Source organism: Culex pipiens, chromosome 2 (assembly GCF_016801865.2).
Source record: "Culex pipiens pallens isolate TS chromosome 2, TS_CPP_V2, whole genome shotgun sequence".
Classification (NCBI taxonomy): Eukaryota; Metazoa; Arthropoda; class Insecta; order Diptera; family Culicidae; genus Culex; species Culex pipiens.
The window spans coordinates 15,016,745-15,044,328 of record NC_068938.1 but is presented as its reverse complement, the minus strand read 5'-3'; the positions used below and the strand labels follow the sequence as shown (position 1 = coordinate 15,044,328).

Here is a 27,584-nt window from a genome sequence, read left to right as displayed (position 1 = left end):
TCAATACCAAATTTTGGTATTCCTGGACCCTTTAAAATTTGTCTTAATGATTATGCAAGAGCAAAATGTGCCATCATACCAATTTAAGGTATTGTTTTGATATTGCAAAATTGCAGAATTTGTCAATGGTCGAACACCACATATTGGTATTCTTTTGGTATTACAGTGTTTTATCAAATTCCTCTGAAACTATGGGAAAATTTTGACCAATTTTGACAAAATAATTAATTTTGCGCTAAAATTATGTCTCAAAGCAAATGCTTTCATTGAAAACCGTAAATTTCAAACTTGATTTTAAACATTTTTGATATACCTCCTAAAGAAATGACTTGAAATTGTTGAAAATTTTCTAAGTCAGGATGGCACATTTTGGTATTTTTTTGGTATTAAAGTGTTTTATCAAATTCCTCTGAAACTATGGGAAAATTTTGAACAATTTTGACAAAATAATTAATTTTGCTTTAAAATGATGTCTCAAAGCGAATGCTTTCATTGAAAACCGGAAATTTTGAACTTGATTTTAAACATTTTTGATATACCCCCTACAGAAATGACTTGAAATTGTGGAAAATGGCACATTTTGGTATTATTTTGGTATTGAAAGGTTTCATCAATTTTCTCTGAAACTATGGGATTTTTTTTACCAATTTGGACAAGATAATAAATTTGGCGCTAAAATGACTTGAAAAAAAAACCAAATATGTACTTTGAAAAAAGAGTCAATCGAAAGATTATTGAATTTTGGTGAATTTCAATCCAGTTTTATTTTAATAACACTTATTTTTCAATCTTGTTATTTTTCAGAATCTTCAAGAACTTCATGCACAGGCCGTTCATCAATGACAAATGCATTCGGTGTGGTGAAGAATATCACTAAGAACAACATGGAATCATCAGAGAAGTAGATTTGGCTGTTGCATATGGATCATTTCCGTTTTTTCACTAACTGCAACTGCTGCACTAAAAATGGTATGAAAATACCAAATTTTGGTATTACTTGTGCAAATATCAGCGACCAAAATGTGATCTTGGTTGCCCAGTAATAGATGGTAAAATACCATCAAATCATACCAAAATCATGTATGTGGAAGACCACAGGAATACCAAAATAAGATTTTCCAAGGGCGCGGGAATACCTAAAATTAAAACCATGGCAATACCAAGTTTTGGTATTCAAGCAATGTTCAAAAATCCAGAAGACCTCAACTTGGTATTGAAATGGTTCTATTTTGAGGTATTATTTTACCCTTGGAATAACATGGTTTGGTATTGTTGTGCCCTTCCACATACAAGCTTTTGGTATGATTTCATGGTATTTTACCATCTATTACTGGGCAACCAAGGGCACATTTTGGTCGCTGTTATTTGCTCAAGTAATACCAAAATTTGGTATTCCCGTGTTATTTACCCCTGCTCGGGAAGATCGTTGTGTTAACGGCTTCAGCGCGCTAACGGTAGGAGCAGTTCTGTCAAAGTCATTTCCATATTAAAACTGTATCGATCGGTCGATCTCAGCAGCGTCAGACAGTAATTTCATTTCGTTTGACCTTCACCAGCTCTCCAATTGCCCTGATGACAGCGCGCGCGGCTCCCAGTAGGCGGCGATTCGAATCGGGTTTGACGTTTAGTTATTGTTTACCTGTCGCGCATTGTGCAGTAATTTCGAGCTAGCGCTTCTCCGCGCGTCAATTATTCAACTCGCTGGAGGGGGAAAACGGTGACAGTAATTAATTTTTGAAGCGTCCAATAAACAAATGGACCTTGCCGTTAGGCGGGGATGAGTGACAGGACCGAGTGACAACGCTAGCGCGGCTCATGTCATGTGCAATTATTGCAAATGACACCCACCGTTCGAAGCTCCTGGTGGTGAATTATTGTTCGAGTAGTGGGTCAATCCAAGTCCATCGGAGAAAATTGAAAGGCATCGTGTGAGCAGCGTTTGTGTAATCTCGCCGATCGGCTAATGGAATGGAAAAGCTTTCCATTGGCACACGTGGCTGCACGCAAAACAGTTGTTATAACATCACATGCCATGGTGGCGGCACCACCGCCGGTGAACGTCAAATGTAAGTCATTGGTGCATTATTGCTGCGAAATATCGATCAGTGAAAGTGAATTGGTGGCCTAGATAGCGAGCGCTGTAGCTGTAAAACTCTGTCAATTCTGTCAAAATCTGTCAACACTGTCAAACCCTGTCAAGTACAGTCAAATTTTGTCCCACCTACATACACGCTCGTTGTCAAATTTCCAATCAATTTTAGGACGCTTCGAGCGTGTGTGTGATGGATATCCGGTGGTCGTATGACATAACGCCCCCTCCCAATATCGATTATTATTTACCTCTGCTAGTCGATCGCCGGTCCTCCTGCAGCTGCCACTTCCGGCCGTCCCGCCGGTCTCATCGTGGTCGTGGTCACCCCGTGTAATCCCGGTGGGGCGGCAGCTCTCTCTCTCTACGAAGGACGAGTAATGTGTTGGTTCCTGGAAGGAGAGGTGGGCAATCCCGCGAAAAGGAAAAGACCGGATATTAGCGGAGGGTGGTGGGACAGCCGGCTCTAACAAGCCACGAAGCGGCAAGAGGTTTTCTATTAATTTTCATTAAGTTTAATTTACTGCAGGAATGTAGCGCTCTGTAAACGGGGTGGGACGATGCCGATGAACTAGTTTCGAACGCTGAAAAGTTGAGGGAGGGAGGGACGGGCCGGGAATTGGGGCGTAGCCCCGTCGTTCTTCTTTCGTAACTGTAAGAGGGTGGGAATGGCTCCACCGAGTGACAAGGGACGAAGGATTGTCTGTTCCATAAATATCAAATTACAAATTATGTGTAGTGAATCGCGTGTTTGAGGGCGGCTTCCATGGCTTTATGAAGACTTGGAGCGCATTACAACAGGGTAGGTCGTTGGCCGGGTGAAGGAAGATACAATTTGCTTGGAATTTATGTGCTGGAATTTGCGTGGGTTGTTGGAAAATTCAAGTAAGGAACCAACGCCTTAAACGTCAATATAAAACTGTCAGAAAGATTTTAAGACTGATTCGCCTAACGCCAGCAAACGCTACCCCCAACCACCCACTTCGGCGTTAATCTAAGCCGCAAACACACAAGTTCAAGTCCCTAACCTTATTCTAATTACCCCGGTACCGGTACAGCACTGCGCAGCGGCGCGTAACCAAAGTCAAAGCCAACTTTGACGCCCCAGTTCCGCGCCAGTCACGTGCTCGCTACGGCTGCTAATGCTCGCTAAGTGAAACGTCACGACGGTGCAGCGCATCGCGGCGCAGCGCAGCCTACTTTGACAGTTGCGGTGCAGTAGCGTTAGCGTTCTTAATTACCATCATCAGCGTCGTGCTAGTGCTGCTTCTTCTTGGCGCAGTAACTATCAATTAGCGAAACGCACTGATTAGGGGGGACCGCTGCTACTTTGTACTTGTTTGCTGCGTTTATACGACGCGACGTACAGTTATGAATGGGATCGTCTTCGCTTGGTGGCGGTTTGTAATTATCACCGACGAACAAAATTGTAACTTATGGGTACGTTATTGTGCGATTCAGGTGTTTACATTAGCTACTGAGTGGAACTTGTGAAACCTTAAACTTGTCGGAGTTGAAGTTATTGTTGAAGTCGGAGTCGAGTCGGTGGAGTTGAAACTTCTTGAGAAGTTAGAGTTTGAGTCTGAGCTAAAATCAACGGCGATTCAATCGCAATATTCGCGATGTTATCAAACATCGCGATTGTATCGCAGCGCAACAGATGCCTACTTTGACAAAAGCAGTTTTATGACTGTTCTTTGTTTTGACCCCACAGATTTGCAAGTTTTTGCCCACACATTACGAGTATGACGATGAAGAGTTGTACACAGCTTCGCACCACCGACCTGTTATCAATTTTCAAACGTACACAAAAACAACAGAGAAGAAAAAAACCCCACCCCATATCTCGAAACCGGGGTACAAACGCCAGACCGTGACCAAATTGAATAATTTCAAATTAATAACTCAATTGCTGCTGCTTGGACCGATTGTTGTGGGGTCGCTCGATATCAGCTCGATGCCGGCCCAACGGAAGATTGCATCATCGCCGAAAGTGAAACGAGCTGATTTTCGACTTCAAAGTTTTGCTTGCTTTTTTGTTTGTTTTTATTAGCGACGTGTGTGTGCGCGCGCGCTAAGTTGACGTAACTTTCACCTTTAGCGGCTATTACGCACATTGCGCCGAAGGTGGCAATAAAAGAACGCAATCCAGTTTGACAGATACGCACCTATGCGTAGTTGGCCTTGGTTTGCATAACAGCTTTCAAGGTCGTTAACGTTAAGGTGTGCGGTTGATGTAATTGTTGCAAAAAGCGCTTCCAGTGACAGAGACACTTTTCTCAAACTCAACAAGAAAAAAAAAAACAAGCTCGCATTGTTTACTATCAACGTTCCGCGAGGAATTCGCACGTACCAACCCCTTTTTTGTACCATCTTGAGTGCTCTGCTCTCGGCACCCGCTGTTTAGCGGACGCTTCAAGTGGCTCTTCCGCGTCGTTGAGGGCGCTCCACAGCAATCTTTGATGACGGGTAACGCGCGTGTGTGTATATTTTACCCTTTTGAAGGTGCAAAATAAACACATCTCGCATTGACAGAGTTGGTGACAGAGAAGTTAAAACAAACATTATGTAATGTTCGTTTCAAATTGACAAAAGCCATTGAAAACGGAGTTAGTGCCCCCTGCGGGGGTCACCGATAACATCGGCTTGCCGTAACTTTCGCATTCTTTTCGAATTTCGGCACACGGGGGTCGGCTTCCAGTGCAAAAAGTTCGGAAAACTGTAGTAAATAAGGCGAGACCATACACGCAAGCACTTCACTGCACACACAGCCAAACAAACAAACCCCAAGTCGCCGGCACTGACGGACGACTGCGAGACTAGGTGGCCTGCTTCGATCGCTTTGAAATTTATGGCTTCCCCGGGGTATTTGTGTGTGCAATGCCACCCCGATACAGAAACAAAAACCACAAACGAGAGGCGACGCCTGCTGCGCTTCAACCACCCCCCTTGCGTTATCAACGACGCGTCGCTTCGAGGAACGTCACCGCGCATTGCTTACTTTGTCTTGGTGCCGCGCTCGCAAATACGTCGATATTCGTGATTTAGACCTTTTTTTGACCCGAGACGGAACTCGGAAAGTCGCGGGTTTCATTGTCATCGCGGTGTAGGTAAATTAGTTTAAGTTGCATGCATCGCTGGATACCTGGGACATCTTGCTTGTCGCGACTCGGATCTAGAGCGTGCCGAACCTCTCAGGTGACGTTTCACTGTCTGCGTGTGCGCGTCTACTTAAGGTTTGTGGTCGTTGTCGGAGTAGGCGCCTCGTTGGTTTTGCTTTTTTTTCTGAAGGGGGTATTTGTTACAATGACTTGAAGAAAATAAGTTGTCTCTTGAAAGCGTACATCTTCATTGAGAGTGACAATACTTTTCGGTTGAAAAGAAAACAATTTCTAAAGCGTTGCGGAAAGAGACTTTGGTATGCAAAGTGTCAAATTATTTTGCATTTCGTGTTTGCTTCGCTGTGATTTTGTTTACCTTTTTGGTTAAATGCTCCAATGATTTTTCGGACCACGTCGTTGGCATGATGGGAACAAAAGTTCGTTTGGATCTTTTGTCTCAAGTTTTTGTTTGTAAACATTGTTGACCTTCAAGCTGTCTTTATTTTAATAAATGTAGAGGTTAAAACTAGTGGAATCGGAGTTGACTAACTATCAACCGTTAGTGTTGGAGTTGGAGTCGAGTGTTGATGTTAAATTATAAAAAAATACATAAATAAATTATATTTGGGTAACTACACTGAGCAAAACTTACACAGCTCAACGAAGTGTTCTACACATGATCTGGCCCTGCTGTACAGAGCACTCAAATATCAATCGCAAAACACTTGAAATTTCGGTGATTGGCCATGAATAAATGTCAATAGCCAAACACTTGAATCTTAAATGGGGTTGAAAAATAAAATTACGTACAAGCGATATACAGGTTCTCGCTTGCTAGTCGTGCACGCTACCACTGCGCCGGCTGGCCAGTTGAAGACGGGTGAGTTTTTTGCGCTATTCGTCCTAGCCTAGCTTCTAGCCTTCGATGAAAGTCGCTCTAAAATCAATCAGTGAAATACATTAAATTCATGTGGACTTCACGTTGACTGTGAAGAGTGCCTGTTTTGGGTAGATCTTGAGATCAATTTCAAGTGTTTTGCTCTTCACTTTGAATAGTTAAAGGTAGTGGGACAAATCCATGAGCAAAACACTTGAAAAGCTTGAGCCACCCGAATGACAATAACATGTCAAAAAATACCAAAAATTCAATAGCCCAAACACTTGCATTTGATAATGGTTTGGAATGATGTTGAAACACAAACCAATTAAATCTATGATGGGACTTTATTCAATCATTCAAGTGTTTGGGCACTTGAATAAAACGTGTGGCGTATTTTCAGTGTATCGAAACAAAAGAGACAAAACACTCCGCAATAGTGTACACGGAGAAAAATCAGTTTTCAAATTAGATTCGAATCGGATTTGCACACTTTGCTTATGGTTCCGAATTTCATGAACGCTTGTTCACGATTATGGTAACTGATTTTTCTCCGTGTAGCATATACTTACTCACTCGAGGCTCAAGCCAAAATTCTCATTGGGTAGGAAGTGACTCAAAAAGGAATCCTGATTGATGATTTTGTCAAGTTGGATGTTCTAAAAAAGTAGTTTCCTTTGAGATATGTAGAATGATTGACAAAAAATCTTCAAAAGGGTTGTTGGAGTCAGGTCTTTTTTTATGTCAGATTCGGAGACGCTAAATATAAGGCTTTCTAGGCCCAGTGAAAAAAATATACTTTAACCCAAAAATGATGAACTTCTCGTCACAGTGTCCTGATGCAAACAATGATCGAGCTCGAGCTGTCACAGCCCTGCGAAATATGTTGGTTGACATATCGGGCGGTCAGACAAAAAAACCAGCTATAAGTCGCCTGACAAAAAACTATTGCTAGAAAGAGATAGGAAATCTGATGCAAATAAACGTCCAGCTGTCATGGAAACATATTTTGAATGTGTTGGTAAATTTCCGACTAGAAAGCCTTATTCAAAAGCTGGAGTCGGAATCGCTAATTTTTCAAAAGCTTGAGTTAAAATCGTCCGTCCCGACTCCGCAGCTCTGGTCAAAACTGCTCGAATTTCATGTTGTTATCAAAAATTGACCTACTTTTGAAGAATTTATGTTGAAACTTCCTAAACATTGTATTTTACAACTCAATTCCTCGAATCGCTTCAATTTCGGGGAAATCCAGCACAAAATGTTATGAAAACACTTCATTCACCAAGGTCTCTCGCGAACTGACCTACACACACTTTCCAGGGAAAAGTAGAGCGTTCTCGTCTCAGCCCGGTTTGTTTGCATTCTCGTAATGTTGTTTGAAATGTCAACAATATTGGGGTTCAAACCGAAACCCCGCCGCTCGTATCAGTCGGCAGACGCGTTGTTGCTTGCTGTCAAGTCATAATAAATCAGTAAGCTGATTTGTGTGTGTGTGTAAACACTAGATCGAATGTTTTGTAAACATAGCGCGCGCGAGCTTACTTGGATTGAATTCCAGAACTAGATCAGAACAGCAGGCTGCGGCTCATGGGGAGTTTGCTTGATCAGTTTGCAAGTTGCGATGTTCTACAAGACTGTTTCTATTACAAAACAGCTGTACTTGGCCACGGAGAACAATTGTGAGAAGTGTTGATTGCTGGGTTATACATTGAAGTCATTGCTGCTGTCGGTGAAAGGGGGTCGATTGTTGATTTCTAGCGACTCCGCCGTTGGTGTCGGAGTCAGGGTCGATGAATTTCCTGAAGTTGGAGTTGGAGTCACTAAATCTTTAGAAGCTTGGCTCGGAGTCGGCTTTAACAACTTTTTATGGGAAAGTTGATGCAGTCGGTGGTGGTGGAGTCGGATCGTTTCGGTGAAGAATTGGAGTCGGAGTCGTTAATTTGACATACATTTGTAAGTTGGAGTCGAAGTTGAAGTTGCTGAAAATGAAACCCGATTGTGTTTCAAGAATTCACAAGTCATTATTTTAAAATTTCCTGCCAAAATGAAATTGAGCTCGGTATCAATTTAATTGCAGCAAATTGTTTGGCATCCATATCAGACTCGTTCGTCATACGCGTTCCGTAAATACACAATTTCTAAGCGTGTAGACCGATAAGAACCGCGCCGTCTGATATCGACGCGCGGGTTCTGGCGAAATGTATTCGACTTGACGTCTGGTTCGATCACGTTTTCTGCGGAAAACTATTTCCAGCAGTAGGCGGCGCATTTGTCAATTCTGATTTGACCCGTGCAGCACGATGACAATGTCTTCTTGTGGCCAACTGCGATGCGATGTGGTGTATCAATTTGTGTACACAACTGTGTGGTGTAGAATTTCACTGCCATTATCGCGCGCTCGAGAGCGCAAGGCAGTGTACAAAGTAGGTGTATCTACTGTCAGAGTGGCGTTTCTTTTGTCCCCCCCGTCGGCCTGAAATGGGTTTGTTTACTTTTGAATTTTCGGTACGTTTCGTTGCGGTGTTGTTATCTGGTTTGTTTGTTTTATCTCTGCCTCACGCGTTCGCCGTTGTGGCAGGCACTTGGACTTGAATGATTTTGCTTCTCTTTTAAGTTTCTGAATAAAGGTCTTTTCCATGTACGAATCAATCAGTTGTGTTGATAATGGCAAAACAATAAGTCCTGCGTGATGACAAATAAGTCAGCTTAATTTTCCCATTCAACCTGTCATTCTAACTGTTGAGTCAATCAGACTTGCTGTCAGAACCCCGACCGGTACAAAAAAGGCACTTTACGGCTTCTTCATCCTCGTTTTTTTTCCTGTATTTTATTTTTAATCCCAGCTACTCTTTAATCGCCCCCATAGGTCGACCGTTCACTCAAAGTGCTGCGGTAGAATTTTTAATTAAGAAAAAGATCACCTGACGAAAGCCGCAGGCAGGTCAAGATGAAAAGTTGAGAATCGCAGTAATCCATGACGACGTGCACGAGGACTTTGCAGCCACTTATTTGCATGTTCGCTCACAAAAAAAAAGGAGAACGGAGCCGGGGCTTCTCCGCTTAATAACCGCTTAAAGAACCTTTTTTCTGCGGTTCGTGTCCTTCCTCGTGGCTAAGAATGTGATGTTTTGAAGAGGTCGTATTTTTTGTTCAACATTTTAAGTTCTTATTGGAGTTGGTATTCCGATATGACTCAACTGAGATTTGCGCTCAGATCGTTACGGTCTCGAAAAGGGGATTCCCCCGGGTGCGGTGCAGTATGCTGCCCCCTTCGTGGTGCATATCATCGTGAGAAGGGGACTGTCAGCCAGCCAAAGCCGGCTGTGATGTGAGTAAACATCATTGAATAGCATGTTTGATTATTTTTTTTTGCCTCCCCCGGTTCAGCACGGTTTTTGCGAAGGAGGCCGTGGCGAAGTCGTCATTGTATGGGACAGTGGGATTTTCGAGTGATTCTATGGGAAGTTTTAGATTATTTGAGGAAATATTTTTAATATCTTTAAGATTTTTTGTTTAAAAAACTATAATTTCTTCATTTATGAACCATTGATCAGGTTTGTATTTTTTTTTAAATATTATTTTTGCGTTAGTTTGTATTTTTTTCAAAAGTGACTAGTTCTATGAACTATTCATAACACTTTTTATTTATTTCCGGGAGTTTTTGCATTCTTTACGCTATAAATGGATCGGTTTCATTAAAATATGTTGTTTTTGCAATCTTTCCAGTTCTTTTAACAATATAAAAGATGATTATTTCCATTTCTGGAAGATATGCATTCTTTCCAACCTGACCAGTTCTTATAAAATGAATTGGTTTCTCAACAAAAATATAGATCTGTAGTTTTTGCATTTGGTCAACATGACCAGTTCTTTTGACAATTTTAAAGATGATATTATTAAGTTCTGGGACTTTTTCCATTATTTTCAAACTAGTTATTTGAAGTAATTAATCAAAATTCAAACTAGTTACTTTTCACTATTATTAACTTTTCAAATATTACCAGTTTGAACTAGTTTGAAAAATATTCATTTGAATAGAAATTTTATTGTTAATACATAAATCTATGACTTTTCGCTTTCTTTTTAACATGTCACGTTCTTCGAAAAAATGGCAAAAAGAGAAAAAAAAACTAATTACTGTAGTATTTGCTTGGTTTTTGCATTCTTTTGAACAAAAGCAGTTAAAATAGGTTTTTCAAAAAAAATTACTATGGGAAGAATGCAAAAAATCTTTAAAACGTGAAAAAAATGTTGATTTTTTTAAATTTATTTTTGACAGATCTGTAGTTTGGATTTTCGAAAAAGAAATTAGACTGGTACAAATATTTTTAATAGTTTTTGTCTCCCCCCTTCCAAATCGGCCCGAAAAATCAGGGGGCAAACATTTTTTTTTCTCTAAAAAAATCGAAATTTCAATGGAAATTTATGTTCAATCTCATGAAATCAATTTAAAATGCATTCCCTTGCGTTTAGAATAATTTTCCACATGTTTAGGTTTATTCAAAAATCTTTAGAATTTTTGGAAATTTTAGAATTTTTGAAAATTTGTCTAAAGTCTAAAGTCTAAAGTCTAAAGTCTAAAGTCTAAAGTCTAAAGTCTAAAGTCTAAAGTCTAAAGTCTAAAGTCTAAAGTCTAAAGTCTAAAGTCTAAAGTCTAAAGTCTAAAGTCTAAAGTCTAAAGTCTAAAGTTTTTAGTTTTTAGTTTTTAGTTTTTAGTTTTTAGATTTTAGTTTTTAGTTTTTAGTTTTTAGTTTTTAGTTTTTAGTTTTTAGTTTTTAGTTTTTAGATTTTAGTTTTTTAGTTTTTAGTTTTTAGTTTTTAGTTTTTAGTTTTTAGTTTTTAGTTTTTAGTTTTTAGTTTTTAGTTTTTAGTTTTTAGTTTTTAGTTTTTAGTTTTTAGTTTTTAGTTTTTAGTTTTTAGTTTTTAGTTTTTAGTTTTTAGTTTTTAGTTTTTAGTTTTTAGTTTTTAGTTTTTAGTTTTTAGTTTTTAGTTTTTAGTTTTTAGTTTTTAGTTTTTAGTTTTTAGTTTTTAGTTTTTAGTTTTCAGTTTTAAGATAAATCAATTAGTTAATAAATGTCCAAATTATGTCTCATGAAACTCACTATTCAGAACTAAGCAGTTAGTAACTTGCTCTCCACCACGGTTCATGATCTCCCGGTGCTCTCGGTTTCGGTCTGTGTGTCCGTGTGCCATTGATGATAATGATGATGGGTTGTGTCTCTGTTGACTTACCACCACCCTATTACCGGTTCCCCAGGGCAAATAACCCACTTGTACGGTGGTGTTCTATTCGTGGCGGCATTTTTTTCGTACATAGGAAGCTGCCGCTCGGATGAGATTGGAGATTTTTTGAGATATTTTTTTCCTGACTGTCATCCTCGCAAATCTCCGGGCTGCTTGAAGGCTCTTCTCCGGGGTTGGCATTTTTGAATGGACTTAAAAATTGAGGCGACTGTACTGTGGTTTAGGTCATGGCATGCTTGAATGTCTTTGGAGGGGTATACTTTTAATGATTATTTTCCTGTACCCCAATCAAAGTGACCTTGGATAAGGAGCGTGATGTTGATGTCTCGTTATTTTAAAACAAACCTTCTAATGTTATTTACAGCTCGTTTTATTTTGCGTACAGGAGGGTGCGTGTTTAGCAGGAGATGGGACAAAAAGTAAACCTGATTCCTTTAAAAGGGACGACGACCATGACGCTAATTAGAGTCCGATTGACAATTAGCGGTGAAACTGATTCCTGATGGCTGTCAGAGGAGGAAAAAAACCGGTTGGTCCCCCTTCGCTCTCATTATCTATCATTTACTCTATTTCAAACTAATTATGGACGGATAATCATCACTGCCATTGATGGTCTTGGGTAAAGTCGAGCGGCAGTGTGGACCGTTGGGGTGGCGATGAAAGTTTTATTGATTCTTTAATGATTTTTTTTGAAATCAAAAAGAATTTTATTTTTAAACAAAAGTAACCCTTTGAAGAAATTTGGTTTAATTTGTTTGCTGAATTCCCGAGTTATAATCAAAAATGTAAATACACGGGGGGAAAATCAGTTCCCGAAATCGTGAACAAGCGTTCATGAAATTCGGAACCATGAACAAAGTGTTCAAAATGCATGGTACACTTTGTTCTAAGTGTCCAATTTTATAAACGCCTCGATTTTAGAAATTTTGAAAAAAAAATCCGTCAAAAAAATAAATTAGCACCCGTTAGGCAAGGCTTGCTTAGCATATATACTAAAACAAACGCACACAACAGCAGTACTACACCGCACGGCCTGCTATGTACTTATCAAAGTCAGACGAGCAAGCAGCAGCAACAACAACATTACTTAAACAACGACAACCACACCATAAGGCAGCACACTCTTCTAAGCCTGCTTTTCTCGTTACCCTTGACTAGCTTTTGTGCACATTCGCTCAATTTTGCCGAGTTGAGTTGGGTGGGTTGGTTGTTTGGCTGTTTTTCCAGTTTTCACTCTCTTCTTGGAGAGGCGTCTTCTTCTTCCTCTTATTTGCGCCACTTTTGGAATGTTGGCAACAACTACTACTACCACTACAACAAATTGTACTTTGCCAGTAAAGTCGCAACTCAACTCGACAATAACGACTCGCAAACTCGGGCAAAGTTTGTTTTGTTTTGATACTTTGTAGCTGTGTGTGTGTGTGCGAGTGTTTGTGCACGGTGTCAAATACACTCTCGAGCGCACAAATAGATTTACACACAGACTTGTATAGTTGCAATTTTCCTCCTTTGGTTTGGTGGGGTGGAAAAGCGACGCAAATAGTTTCGATTTATTGCCGTGCATAAAGTTTTGCAAAACGCGTTGTTTGAAGGGGAGTTTTTCGTTGGCGCGTTTTGTTTTGAGTATTGGTTTCTTTTGGTTATAGGAAATTGGAATGTTTGGGTTTCGTTTTTATTAAATGCTGTGATGCGAACCTTTCTGTGCATAGCGATTGTAATGGGATCGTGAATTCGATGTAATTAACTTTGTTGATTAAATTTACACTTACAAAACATGCACACACACAAATTAACACACCACATCAAAACTGATCCGGAGCGTATGGTACGGTATGTCCACGCATTCTTCCTCCCCTGTAGATTCAGTAGAATGGTGTCCGTTCACCGAATCCTTGCTGTCGGTAATGCAGCAAAGAAGGCCTGGTCAATCAGGATGCTTTCTTCCGACTGGCAGCGCTGCGCAACCACTGTTCAATCGATTTAACTCAATGATTCATAACTTTAGATAGGGTAGCCAGATCTTCCATATTCTGGGTTCTTTGAAAAGGTTTCCCAATTATACCTATCGATGGGTCGCATAACGTATCGAACATAATTTTTATCGAAATATCTGAGAGCCGACTCCATCAAAGTGTATAAACCCATTCAAAGGTCTTATAATTTTCGATAGGGTTGTCAGATCATCAATCTTCGAAAGGTCTTTAAAATACTTTTCTAAAAATAAATAGCACGATGGGGCTTCTTACAAAAACCACAGGAAAATATACTGAGTCGATGTGAACTCAGTTTACGGAAGGTAGGTCTAGGAGTTCAAACTAGGAAGTTCATTATCTAGTGATTTTATAGCCTTTCCTCAGTAAGATAAGGAAGGCAAAATGTTTGTCAAGTCATTTCAACTTAAATAATCAAAATGACCTAACCGATCAAAATAACCGAAATGACCAGGATGACCAAAATGATAGAAATGATCAAAATAATCAAAATGATCAAAATTTCCAAAATTTCCGAAATTACCAACATTACCAAAATTACCAAATCTATCAAATTTACCAAAATAACCAAATTTATGCAAATTACCAAAAATACCAAAACTATCAAAATTACAAAAATTACCAAATTACCGAAATGACCACAGGATCAAAATTACCAAAAAGATCAAAATGACAAAAAATTAGCAAAATGAGCGAAATGAGAAAAAGGAGCAAAATGATTAAAATGACCAAAAAGAACAAAGTGATAAGAATACTAAAATGACCGAAATGACCGAAATGATCAAAATGATCAAAATGATCAAAATGATCAAAATGATCAAAATGATCAAAATGATCAAAATGATCAAAATGATCAAAATGATCAAAATGATCAAAAAGATCAAAATGATCAAAATGATCAAAATGATCAAATGATCAAAATGATCAAATGATCAAAATGATCAAAATGATCAAAATGATCAAAATGATCAAAATGATCAAAATGATCAAAATGATCAAAATGATCAATATGATCAAAATGATCAATATGATCAAAATGATCAATATGATCAAAATGATCAAAATGATCAAAATGATCAAAATGATCAAAATGACCAAAATGATCAAAATGATCAAAATGATCAAAATGATCAAAATGATCAAAATGATCAAAATGATCAAAATGATCAAAATGATCAAAATGATCAAAATGATCAAAATGATCAAAATGATCAAAATGATCAAAATGATCAAAATGATCAAAATGATCAAAATGATCAAAATGATCAAAATGATCAAAATGATCAAAATGATCAAAATGATCAAAATGATCAAAATGATCAAAATGATCAAAATGATCAAAATGATCAAAATGATCAAAATGATCAAAATTACCAAAATTACCAAAATGATCAAAATGATCAAAATTACCAAAATTACCAAAATGATCAAAATGATCAAAATGATCAAAATGATCAAAATGATCAAAATGATCAAAATGATCAAAATGATCAAAATGATCAAAATGATCAAAATGATCAAAATGATCAAAATGATCAAAATGATCAAAATGATCAAAATGATCAAAATGATCAAAATGATCAAAATGATCAAAATGATCAAAATGACCAAAATGACCAAAAAGACCAAAAAGACCAAAAAGACCAAAATGACCAAAATGATCAAAATGATCAAAATGATCAAAATGATCAAAATGATCAAAATGATCAAAATGATCAAAATGATCAAAATGATCAAAATGATCAAAATGATCAAAATGATCAAAATGATCAAAATGATCAAAATGATCAAAATGATCAAAATGATCAAAATGATCAAAATGATCAAAATGATCAAAATGATCAAAATGATCAAAATGATCAAAATGATCAAAATGATCAAAATGATCAAAATGATCAAAATGATCAAAATGATCAAAATGATCAAAATGATCAAAATGATCAAAATGATCAAAATGATCAAAATGATCAAAATGATCAAAATGATCAAAATGATCAAAATGATCAAAATGAACAAAATGATCAAAATGATCAAAATTACCAAAATTACCAAAATGATCAAAATGATCAAAATGATCAAAACGATCAAAATGATCAAAATGATCAAAATGATCAAAATGATCAAAATGATCAAAATGATCAAAATGATCAAAATGATCAAAATGATCAAAATGATCAAAATGATCAAAATGATCAAAATGATCAAAATGATCAAAATGATCAAAATGATCAAAATGATCAAAATGATCAAAATGATCAAAATGATCAAAATGATCAAAATGATCAAAATGATCAAAATGATCAAAATGATCAAAATGATCAAAATGATCAAAATGATCAAAATGATCAAAATGATCAAAATTACCAAAATGACGAAAATGGCGAAAATTGCGAAAATTACGAAAAGATGAAAATGATGAAAATGATGAAAATGATGCAAATGATGAAAATGATGAAAATGACGAAAATGACTAAAATGACGAAAATTACCAAAATGACGAAAATTACCGAAATCGCCAAAATGACCAAAATGATCAAAATGACCAAACTGACCAAAATGACTAAAATATTAAATGTGTTAATAGTGACAATTACAAAACAATTAAACAATCATAACCTTCAATTTTGCACAACACACCAAATTGATAAAAAAAAATCTTCTCATGTCTGATTGGGTTCTAAAATTTAGATTTCTTTTTACATTACACAAAACGAATTGGGTTTTTTTTCCGCGCACAATAAAAGTTTGCGCAAGAAAAAAAGTTTAAATTTGATTTTTAAGTTTATTTAACAAAAATTGGATCGTGGCTTTTCTTGACAGACTTGCTTGAAGGAGATCCATCCAAATGTTTACTTTTTGATATAATTTTTTGCAAAGAAATAAAAAAAGTGATTCTGATGTTTTATATTAGGCGCAGAGAAAACATAGACAAAGCTTCTTCCAAATATATAAGAAAATTCATAGCACTGGCGATTTGTTAAAACGTAGAGAATTGTAAAGTTTTTTTTTCTCAAATAGGTTTTCAGTAAAAAAAATTAAGAGCAATTTTTATTGCATATTTTAAGCTTAAGTTCTAGCTGCTTTCATAAAAAAGTTCAAATTATGTTGGACGCTTCTTCTGTAAGGAATGATAAACCATTAATGTTTATTTTAACACAAGATTTCTCTATATTAGTTTAACTTAACATTTTGGTGTATACAATAATGAATCTGATACTGCAACGAAACACAGCTAACCTAAAAACACATTACACACCACGTCGTTCTAGCCAGAACACAACACACACCCGGCGATTGTACGTACTCATTCCACATCATCAAGCAATTATAGCCCGAGAACCGATCAGCAGCAGTGCTGTGCTGGTGCATCAGATGTTTCCCGGCTCGATAAACGACGATACAAAAATGGCCGCATGAGGTTGCATACCTGAGCTGTTAGCCTACCTGCCTCTACTAAGGGGAGGAAAAACAATTGCATTTCAACTAGCGGCGGCGGCGGCGGGCGTTGTTGTTTCGAAGTTTCGTACCGCCAGCCAACGTGTTCATGTCTGTCCATATTTTTACAAAAAAAGTGTTGCATAATCAAACAGTTGGAGGCAAGTAGTTACTACCTACTGGATGCACAGAAATAAAGTGCTTTATTATATTTTTAATTTATAAATAAAAAACATACTAAATATAATCACTAGAAATAACATTTTCTCAAGTTTGATAGAAATTACGATAACAAAAAATCTAGAATATTATAATTTCAAACTGTGTAACAAAAAAAAAAGCAGGCGGAAATGATTTACAGTTTCGCGCACTGAAGTCGTGAAGCACACACACAGTCACACACATTAGTATGTCAGAGAGAGCCAACGTGGCTCCTCAACGGAGAACTAATTGTGCGCCGGTGGAAGCGAGCAAGGTTACTTAATTGTAATTGACATGTCGCCAAAAGGGCCCGTCCCTAGCGTACGTAACGCAATGCACAGTTAGCGGGGATATAGGTTGACATGACAGCTAATCACGAGAGTGGCGTATAAACATATAATAATTGCATCGAACAAGACCACCACCACAGGCTCATCTCGAGTTGGCGGGCTCACCTGTAATTGATTAATCACTTAATTAGATAACTACATCATATAGCAGGCTGATGGGCCCCCCGATGCCACTCCTATGATTTGTTATCGTTTTTTTTTGTCATGACCGTCGCCGACGCTGTTATGATTATCTTTTAAAATGAATAAAATTTATGATAAAAATACATTCTATAATGTAAAAAAACGTTTATTTCAATGACTAATATGGCCAAAATGACTAATATGACAAAAATTACTAAAAAATTTCAATGTTACCAAAATGACCAACATGACCAAAATGACCAAAATGACCAAAATGACCAAAATGATTAAAATGACCAAAATGACCAAAATGACCAAAATGACCAAAATGATCAAAATGACCAAAATGACCAAATTGACCAAAATGACCAAAATGACCAAAATGACCAAAATGACCAAAATGACCAAAATGACCAAAATGACCAAAATGACCAAAATGACCAAAATAACTAAAATGACCAAAATGACCAAAATTACCAAAATTACCAAAATGACCAAAATTACCAAAATGACCAAAATGGCCAAAATTACCAAAATGACCAAAATGACCAAAATGACCAAAATGACTAAAATGACCAAAATGACCAAAATGACCAAAATGACCAAAATAACTAAAATGACCAAAATGACCAAAATGACCAAAATTACCAAAATGACCAAAATGACCAAAATGGCCAAAATTATCAAAATGACCAAAATGACTAAAATGACCAAAATGACCAAAATGACCAAAATGACCAAAATGACCAAAATGACCAAAATGGCCAAAATGACCAAAATGACCAAAATGACCAAAATGACCAAAATGACCAAAATGACCAAAATGACCAAAATGACCAAAATGACCAAAATGGCCAAAATGACCAAAATGATTAAAATGACCAAAACGATCAAAATGACCAAAATGACCAACATGACCAAAATGACCAAAATGACCAAAATGACCAAAATGATTAAAATGACCAAAATGACCAAAATGACCAAAATGACCAAAATGACCAAATTGACCAAAATGACCAAAATGACCAAAATGACCAAAATGACCAAAATGACCAAAATGACCAAAATAACTAAAATGACCAAAATGACCAAAATACCAAAATTACCAAAATGCCCGAAATTACCAAAATGACCAAAATGGCCAAAATTACCAAAATGACCAAAATGACCAAAATGACCAAAATGACTAAAATGACCAAAATGACCAAAATGACCAAAATGACCAAAATGACCAAAATGACCAAAATAACTAAAATGACCAAAATGACCAAAATGACCAAAATGACCAAAATTACCAAAATGACCAAAATGGCCAAAATTATCAAAATGACCAAAATGACTAAAATGACCAAAATGACCAAAATGACCAAAATGACCAAAATGACCAAAATGACCAAAATGACCAAAATGACCAAAATGACCAAAATGACCAAAATGACCAAAATGACCAAAATGACCAAAATGACCAAAATGACCAAAATGACCAAAATGACCAAAATGACCAAAATGACCAAAATGAACAAAATGAACAAAATGACCAAAATGACCAAAATGACCAAAATGACCAAAATGCCCAAAATGACCCAAATGACCAAAATGACCAAAATGACCAAAATTACCAAAATTACCAAAATGACCAAAATGACCAAAATGACTGAAATTACCAAAATTACCAAATGACCAAAATGACCAAAATGACCAAAATGACCAAAATGACCAAAATGACCAAAATGACCAAAATGACCAAAATGACCAAAATGAGCAATATTACAGAAATAACCAAAATCAGTCTTCCCGAAACGCGCGCACGCCGTATACGCCGTACAAGTTTTCAGTGCAGATGAACCTCAAACACACCAGGCTACCATGTTCGAGTTCTCCCCGCACGGCGCACTCAAGTTTACACGCGGTGTAAACACGGGGTGCACACCTCGGGTACAACGCCGTGCGAGCGAAGAGCGTATAAAGAGACGAAAAAAAATGACTGCTTCTCACTATCTGTGTGGCAAACACTGTAGTGTGACTGCAGCGGAGAATGAACCATCACTTTACAGCAGAGGGAGCGTGAGGGAAATATTTTTGTCTCTTTTTTGCGTCGTCGGCCTGCACGGGGTTTGTACCCGAGGTGCAAGGTTCGGTTTAAACTTGAGGTTCGTGTACGGGTACAGCCTGTACACGGCAGAATTTAGGTTTGCTTGTACGCGTGCACACGCGGTGCTGGTGTTTGATCGAGTATAGAAAACAGAGAACGCGGTTGAACGCGGTGCACGGGGATCACTGACCAAAATGATCAAGATTACTAAAATTGCCAAAATGATCAAATTAGTCATTAAAATGGCTAAAATGACCAAATTCAGTTTACACATTTAAATTCTGATTCAATAACACTTAAAACGTGAAATTTAAAACAAATTTTACATGTAATTAGCGTAGCCTGTTTGATTTATTTGAACGATGAGATAATCTGCGCATTTTTTTTAAATATATTTATTAAAGTTATTTATCCGGGACCGTGGTGTAGGGGTAAGCGTGATTGCCTCTCACCCAGTCGGCTTGGGTTCAATCCCAGACGGTCCCGGTGGCATTTTTCGAGACGAGATTTGTCTGATCACGCCTTCCGTCGGAAGGGAAGGAAATGTTGGTCCCGGACTAACCTACAAAGGTTAGGTCGTTAGCTCAGTCCAGGTGTAGGAGTCGTCTTCCTGGGTCCTGTCTCGGTGGAGTCGCTTGTAGGCAGTTGGACTAACAATCCAAAGGTCGTCAGTTCGAATCCCGGGGTAGATGGAAGCTAAGGTGTAAAAAGAGGTTTGCAATTGCCTCAACAATCAAGCCTTCGGACACCTAGTTTCGAGTAGGAATCTCGCAATCGAGAACGCCAAGGCAATGCTGTAGAGCGAATAATTTGATTTTTGATTTTGATTGAATTAAAGTTATTTATACGTCAAAATTAAAACAAAAATACGTTTGTTTATATGTGAAACCTTAAAAGTCACTATGTTCCCTAAAACTTTAAAGCCTTTCTAGAAAATTCCCCCCCCCCCCTCTGATTTTTCGGGGTTTTGAAGGGAGGCGACAAATGCTTTGAAAAATACTTGTAACGGTTTAAGTTCAATGAAGATACATTCAATTTAAAAACTATTCTTTAAAGAATGTTTACTTGATAAATCTCCCCAGCCGATCCGTCAATCTCACGCCAATTTAAACACTCCCGCTTTGCCGCATGAATGAAGGCAGCAGTAGCAGCAGCCGCGGGTGTGTTTAAGTAACGCGTCGTCCCCGAATGCAAATCTCAGCATGCGCTTTGCTTTAATTAAGCCCGCCCGTCGAAGCTTCGTCGTCGCCTACTACGAGTGTAGAGTGCTGGCTCAGTTGATTACTGGTCGCGACATCATCCCAGCACAAACCGGCGAGGGATGACGAATATGACGACCAGCCAAGCGAACGGCTGCTAAATTGAGACCTTTCGACGATAAACTTTTTGTGTTTGTGTCATAAAATGGCCTTCCGATGTGGAGAAAAACAGTCATGTGCCAAGTGGCGCAAATATGGCCAAGTGGTGGCATCAGAGGGGGATAGAAAAAAAAGCTTAATTACTACTCGTCAGCCCTTGCCAAGTGTGGCTTTTAATGTTGTTGTTGTTTTTTTCTTTCCATACAGAGTTTTGTTTACTTTCCTTTCCTTGGCTTTAACAGCAGTTTTAGCAGATCATGAAACACGAATTTTATTGTACATTATGTACCTCAAGCTTATGATAAAATCTGGCCATTATAAGTGTTCATCTTAATGTGAGTAAGTTAATTACCTTCAATTAAACGAACGTCTAGCATCATGTAGTTTATGTTGATATGCAAAATTGTTGCCGGTTGAAGTCACGTGCTTCGGGTAAAGGTCAGTAGAAATATTAATTCAACTTACATTCAAGTAAATCATTGGAATTTCAAAAATATTTAACATCTTAAGTCCTTTTGAAAACTAATCCAGGCTCCAAACTCTAGCAGTCTTGGTTTCTAAATTTCTAAATCCAACATAGCTTGCTCTCTCGTGCTTTACTATAGCCAAGTTCAAGCTTTACGACTTGGTTTACGACTCGAGAACAAATTCTAATCGCTTGCTGGGTAATTTACGACGCTTCGCTGTTGAGTGGTGTTAAATTTTAGTTGATTTTTTCAAATAGTACAGAAGGATTGAAAAAAATATCTTTACAGTCCATACTCGATTATTCGAAGTTTCGATTATCCGAAGATCGATTATTTTGTATGGGTATTAGGATAATTCTCGGATTAGTTTTTAAAAAGACCTAAGAGCCATTGGTAAACAAAGCCCTTTTTGCAACGGTACTCGACCAACTTACGAAAAAACAATTTCAAAAATGCTTGACATTGTTCATCTACACGTCCTTCAAGTGCTCTAAATTTAAGATAAATAAAATATTGTTTCAATTTGGAGAAAAATGAAAATTAGTGTCCCAAGTCACGGTGGCTCTTACGGCTTTTTGAAAACTCACCCGAGAATTGAACAAAGAACAAAAAAATGTTCTTCCGTATTTTTTTCATTTTCTTCTTTTTGACACAAAATTCGAGTTCTGCGACCCCAAATAGACGACAAATAGACGGCGGGGAATCGTCCCAGAAAAAAATCCTGTTACTGATTTGAAGGTTTTGATGCGCTCTTTCGATTGAATTTTGTCCCGAAACTCGGAACTCAAAGCCTGATTTTTGAGAGCTCTTTTTCTGAAATACTTGTCTGTATCCACTCTTAAAAATTTGTGTCTTCCATCATTGGAAAACCGCTCGTAAAACCCACATTTTTTTTATTTTAGATTTGTAGCCGTGGAGTCGGAGACGAACATTTTATTTTTCGATTCACAATTTTCGACCAGAAAATGTGGTCAAAGACATTTTTAAAGGTAGTTTATGGACTATTTTACATATAACACTATTAAATTAAAAGAATTCAGTTTCAAACAAAAAGCCATTCGAAAACATGCACCATAAACTGCTTGGGCCCAAAATTTGAAGCTTTTCCAAACTGTTTTACCAGAGATATAGCCATATTAGTGTTTTACGTCTTATTTTTACCCTATTTTTTCCTATTATTTTTTTTTTTGGTTTTATACTGAATCATATACTGAACAACAAATAAAAAAATCTCGACTCGTTCTCGCTCGTAAGATCGACAAGTCGTCAAGTCGAAGCATAAATGCCAGCACATTTACGCTAGCGCGTGAATGTTGTCAATCTAATATGGTTTTCTTAATTATATATAATTATCTTGCGACCCATAATGTACCTCTGAAATTAAAAAAAAATGGCATTTGAGGTTTAGCCAAAAAAGATTCAAAGCTTTAGGTCAAATTCTCACTGTTTGGTATCATTATGGTTCAGAAAAATTAATTGTACCAATATATTTGTTGGAGTTTCGTCATTTTGTAAGAATGGCTCTATTTAACCTCTGGTGATATTAAATCGGGGTTTTCAATATTACATCACCGCCATCTTGGATTTAAAAATTCTAAATCATTTAAGTGTAGTTTAGGGGTTATACCTAAGCTCGACAATCAAAACTCAGACAACGAAATTTTTTTTTTTCGTGGTTCGATTATCCGAAGTTGCGATCATCCGAAGTGAAATACATTTTCCTGTGTTGATGACCATATTTAGCATGTTTAGGTTGGTTTAAAAACTGATTTGAATTTTTATGAAACTTCAATGTGCAGTACCGGACAAAGTATCAAGCAGAGCTGATACTGCTTGATGACTAGCTAACCCTTAATAAAATAAATAAATAAATTTCAAATTTTTGATATTTCCCGCTTACTGCCCATATTCGCATAAATGTCCCATATTCAAAAACAGCAAGCTGAGAACATCGCAAGGCAAGTTTGTCCCACACATAGGGCTACGTGTTAAGTTTTCGCGAAAAAACTGGATTTCCTCTGGTTTTCTAAAACAAATTGCTGGACATTTTAGATTTTGCACCATCCTAAACTTTGGCGCCAAAGTTGTCTTTTGAGTACCCTGGAACATGTCAACGGAACGGAATCGACGTAACACCTTGTCATGTAGCCCTCTTAAACCATGCGGTTTCGTCAAAGGATCCATAGCCGTGCAACGTTCTTTTTGCGACAAGACACCGCTTCCCGGGTCTCCTAAGTGTGAAGATATGGCACGGGGAGAGGGCACCGAATACCTATACATATTTACACTTTGAATTTTTTGCGTCCACCTCGGGATTCGAACCGGCGACCTCTGGATTGTGAGTCCAGTGCGCGGTCTTATCCACACAGGCAGACGACATATCAAACGTTTTTGAATTTTGGCAGCAATTTTGAATTTTAAAATACAAAAATCAAATCCTTTTTTTTCTTCGTTTTTTTGAAAGTTTTTTTTTTATTTCTGGATTTTTTAAGTAGTGTCATTTAAGACATTATATTTCTAGAGTTGGTCACAGGTTGTATCAGATAATGATGTTTGAAAACATCATTTATTTATTTGCAGTAATTTCTAAAAGTATTGACAAGGCGAAAGTCCTTTTACCAACATCAAAGAGAATTGGATTCTATCAAGCATTTCAAATGCGAGCAATTTAAGAATAAAAAAATGTCATTAAAATAAAATAATTTTTTTTATTAGAATTGTTAAGTCTTTTTTAACCTAAATCAACAATCACAGCATCAATACTTCTGGAAACATTCCATTTTCTTGGCAGTAGATATCGGGTCTCACCCCGATACGGTACCACAATTTATCGTGGGGTCGTCCAGCAACCCGTGAGTGTGTGTGTGGCCTCCTATACGTGCGGGCAAACGTGGAAAACCTGTTGCAATTCATCAACTAGTCCGAGCGCCAGCAAACTCACCATAGCCGGCCATGACTGCATCTCGTTGCAAACTCGCCAAACCGCTTACTGCGCTATGTAATCTGCTGCCTGCATCAAGTTCATGGGCATTATCACCATCAACAGGTTTAGTTTTTTTATTTGTCGTGGGATGCTGCGATATACTTGTTGTAAACATATGTTTAGCTAGGGTGAGTGACTGGATGTTGGCCTTCGTAAGTGACAATTAATTATACTAAAAACACGAATATTTTTATCTGAAACTGATACCCTGATAGCTTAGCCAAAATTTTAGGTTTCTTTCATAAAACAAATGAATCATAATGAAGAGGGCAGCTTAGCGCCGGTCATACAAAGACCAACAGGTTGGTTCTATGCTCGCCGAGATTTATGGGAAAATTATTCCTCCCATTCGTAAACAACGCGGTTAGCGTGCCTCGCCCCCTTATTAGCATATCTCAAAGAATGAATCAAAGCCTGGTTCAGCATTTTGACTCAATTGGTAATTTTCTCGGCCACTTTCGTCGAGCATAGCATTTTCCACCAAAACACTTTTGCTTTTTTTCCGGTTCGCCTTCCGATACAGACCCTTCATTTTCAAATCTAATCGCTGTTACAAATTAAATTGCACCGTTAGAGATAGGCGCATCGAGAGGGCACGTCTACTTGGATCAAGGCACGGAATTCTTGACGATTTTATCAAGTGACCCTTTGCTTTCCAATTTGATGCAATTTTACAATCATTAAAAATAAAACATAAAACAATAAATTTAGAAAGGACACTAGGAACGCCTTAAAAAATAGGTTTCAAATTTGATGTAAAAATTTTAAGCAAAAAAAACATTGCCCCTTAAAGGGTTTCGTCTGTGATTCAACTCCGGTAGTATAACTGGACGGCACGCGCGAGCGCGTTCCGATTCGGAAAAGGAAAATTGATTATCTTTATTGCTTTGCCTCTCGGCCCGCGTTGATGATCGTGACGGAGATAGTTTCATTTTCGTTTCAAGCAGCTGGCTGACCGGGGCTGGAGCCACTTGGGATGGGATTGAGAGAGATTGAGAGTGTTGCGACTAATTTCGAGCAACAGGTTGGCGGTAAGCTCGTGGCAGGCACTGTGGGATTTGCATCAATAAAAAAGCAGGAATTTTCTTAAATTTTTGACTTTAACAATACATATTATTAAATTATGAAAATTTGTTTTTTACTGGATGTAAAAAATCGGTCAATTATCAATTCGATTTTATTAGATGTTGTTATTTTATTCATTTAGGAGCAGGGTTGTTAAATAATCAAAATATCAGCTCTCAGCAACTACAATTATCCCGCCTGAATATTCATGCCTCAAATACAACTGCTCTTCTCTCTTCATTGAAACTCTCAGCGCCGAACATAGCCGAACACGTTTTCGTGTTTACCCACTCGCGATTGACATTTTCCTTTTCTCTCTCATTCCCGCTTCCACGATCATCCTACCGCAACAGCGTTTAACCACAAAAGCCGCCACAAAACCAATTTCGCAAACGCAGTTTAACGGGACGTCATGCGTGGCCGGCTTCTAATCGCCATCTCGCGTTCTCTCATTGCAGTTTTCGGAGAGATTGAGAGACTCAGCGGTGAGAGCGCATAGTCGAGGAAAAGGGGAGGAGTGATAGAGAGAGAATGACATCGCTGGGAATCACGAGACACAAGAAGAGATCTCACAAGCTATAGTGACGGCCGCTATACTCTCGGATATTTTTGGTGCAGAGATAATCTATTGATAGCTTTTTTATCACTCATTTGCAACACTGTTTAGGAGACTGCAACCAAAAAGTGGGTAATCGACCATAGTAGATTTTGTTTCCAGTTTTTGTCAAAATGAGGGGGCGAAAAATAAATAGAGTATAGACTTGATTACCCAAAGCCTCGATTATTCGAAAGTTTGTATGGAGCTTCGAATAGTCGAAGCATGATATTTTTTTATTTGTATCTTTTTTTATTTTTCGATCTTTGCAACCCCGTTTTTGTAAAATTTAAGTTGTCAAAAATGCAAATGCATTTATTTCAATATTTCAACACTGCCATTTTGGCCGCCATCTTGAATTTAAAAATTCTATATTACTTTAGAGTAGTTTAGGGGTCATACTTAAAAGCACGACAATCAAAAATAACTGGACTGTGTTGAATATAATTGAAATTTTCCATTTTTAAATACAGTTTATAAACCATATTTATGCATTAAAATCATGTTAATACTTTTTAATCTTCTTACACAATTGAAATAGCTGTGAAAAGTATAATTATGCAATTCCGTTGTGAAAATAATTATTTTTCCTGTCATTCTCGCATGACGAAACGGCCTAATTTTCTCTACTAAAAATACAAGTTTCGAAAAATGGTACTTTTCGACACAATAGCTGAAAAGTTCTACTATTTAGCACTGAAATGGGTGCTGAAAAGTGGAACATTTCAGCACTTGTGTTAAAAAGTTATACTTTTGAATATTTTTTTGATTTTATCAGTGAATTGACTAAACACAATGACAATTGACTTAAAATTCCATTCAAAGGGTTTTTTCTTGGAATTGAAAAAAAAAATTGTATGGAACTTGTTGCAAAACTTGATTTTTTCAGCACGAGTCGTACATTTATCCAACTCGGTAAACCTCGTTAGATAAATAAACGACTCGTGCTGAAAAAAACATATTTTTGCAACATGTTGCATGGACTACTATTTTAAAAATTAATTGATATTTTGCAAATTTACGATATTGGCATTACTTTAATTATGCTTAAAGTATTTTGTGATACTTTTGGCTTTGAAATATAAAAAAAAGCTTTTTTAAATAGTGTAGCTGGACATTCAAAGAGTATTTATGTTCCGACATTTTTTTTATATTTTAAATTTAATTTTTTTTAAATCAGATCAAGTTTTCCATGTTTATAGGTCAACTAAAAAAATCCTGTCAATTTATATTTTGTAATAAAATTTTCTATTTAAATTGTTTGTCAATTCACTCAGAAATAATATTTTTTTCATCGTGAATTTTTTTTCAAAACTATAATAAATGTTGCTCGCTTATTTTTTTTAAGAGAGGTTAACCTGTATAGCTTAATATCTGTTTTGTATATTTTATTAAATTTGTTTAAAGAATCAATCTTGGATTACTGTTAAAAACATAAGGTTAATGGTGTTTTTTTTTTTCATTTGTTTTTTCGTCGAGCAACTTTTTGTTTATCCCATCTTTAAATATTTTGAGAGTTTTAAAAAATTGTTTAATTTTAAATTCATGATTTTTATTGATTAACCCTCTACTGCCCAAATTTTTTTTTCGAAGATTTTTATTTTTCCCGTGTT

The 27,584-nt window shown here is 37.1% G+C and overlaps 1 protein-coding gene across 2 annotated transcripts in view; it reads right to left on the bottom strand.

Annotated features, from left to right (window-relative positions):
* The window catches only part of LOC120420486 (uncharacterized), a 48,581-nt gene that overhangs the window by 15,261 nt on the left and 5,736 nt on the right, over positions 1–27,584 (bottom strand). The window contains exon 2 of one of the 2 annotated variants that reach the window (XM_039583528.2): positions 2,341–2,481. The exons of the other annotated variant lie outside the window; for it this stretch is intronic. The gene's annotated coding sequence lies outside the window, so the exon portion shown is untranslated. The remainder of the gene's footprint in view (positions 1–2,340; positions 2,482–27,584) is intronic. 2 annotated transcript variants of the gene reach the window in all.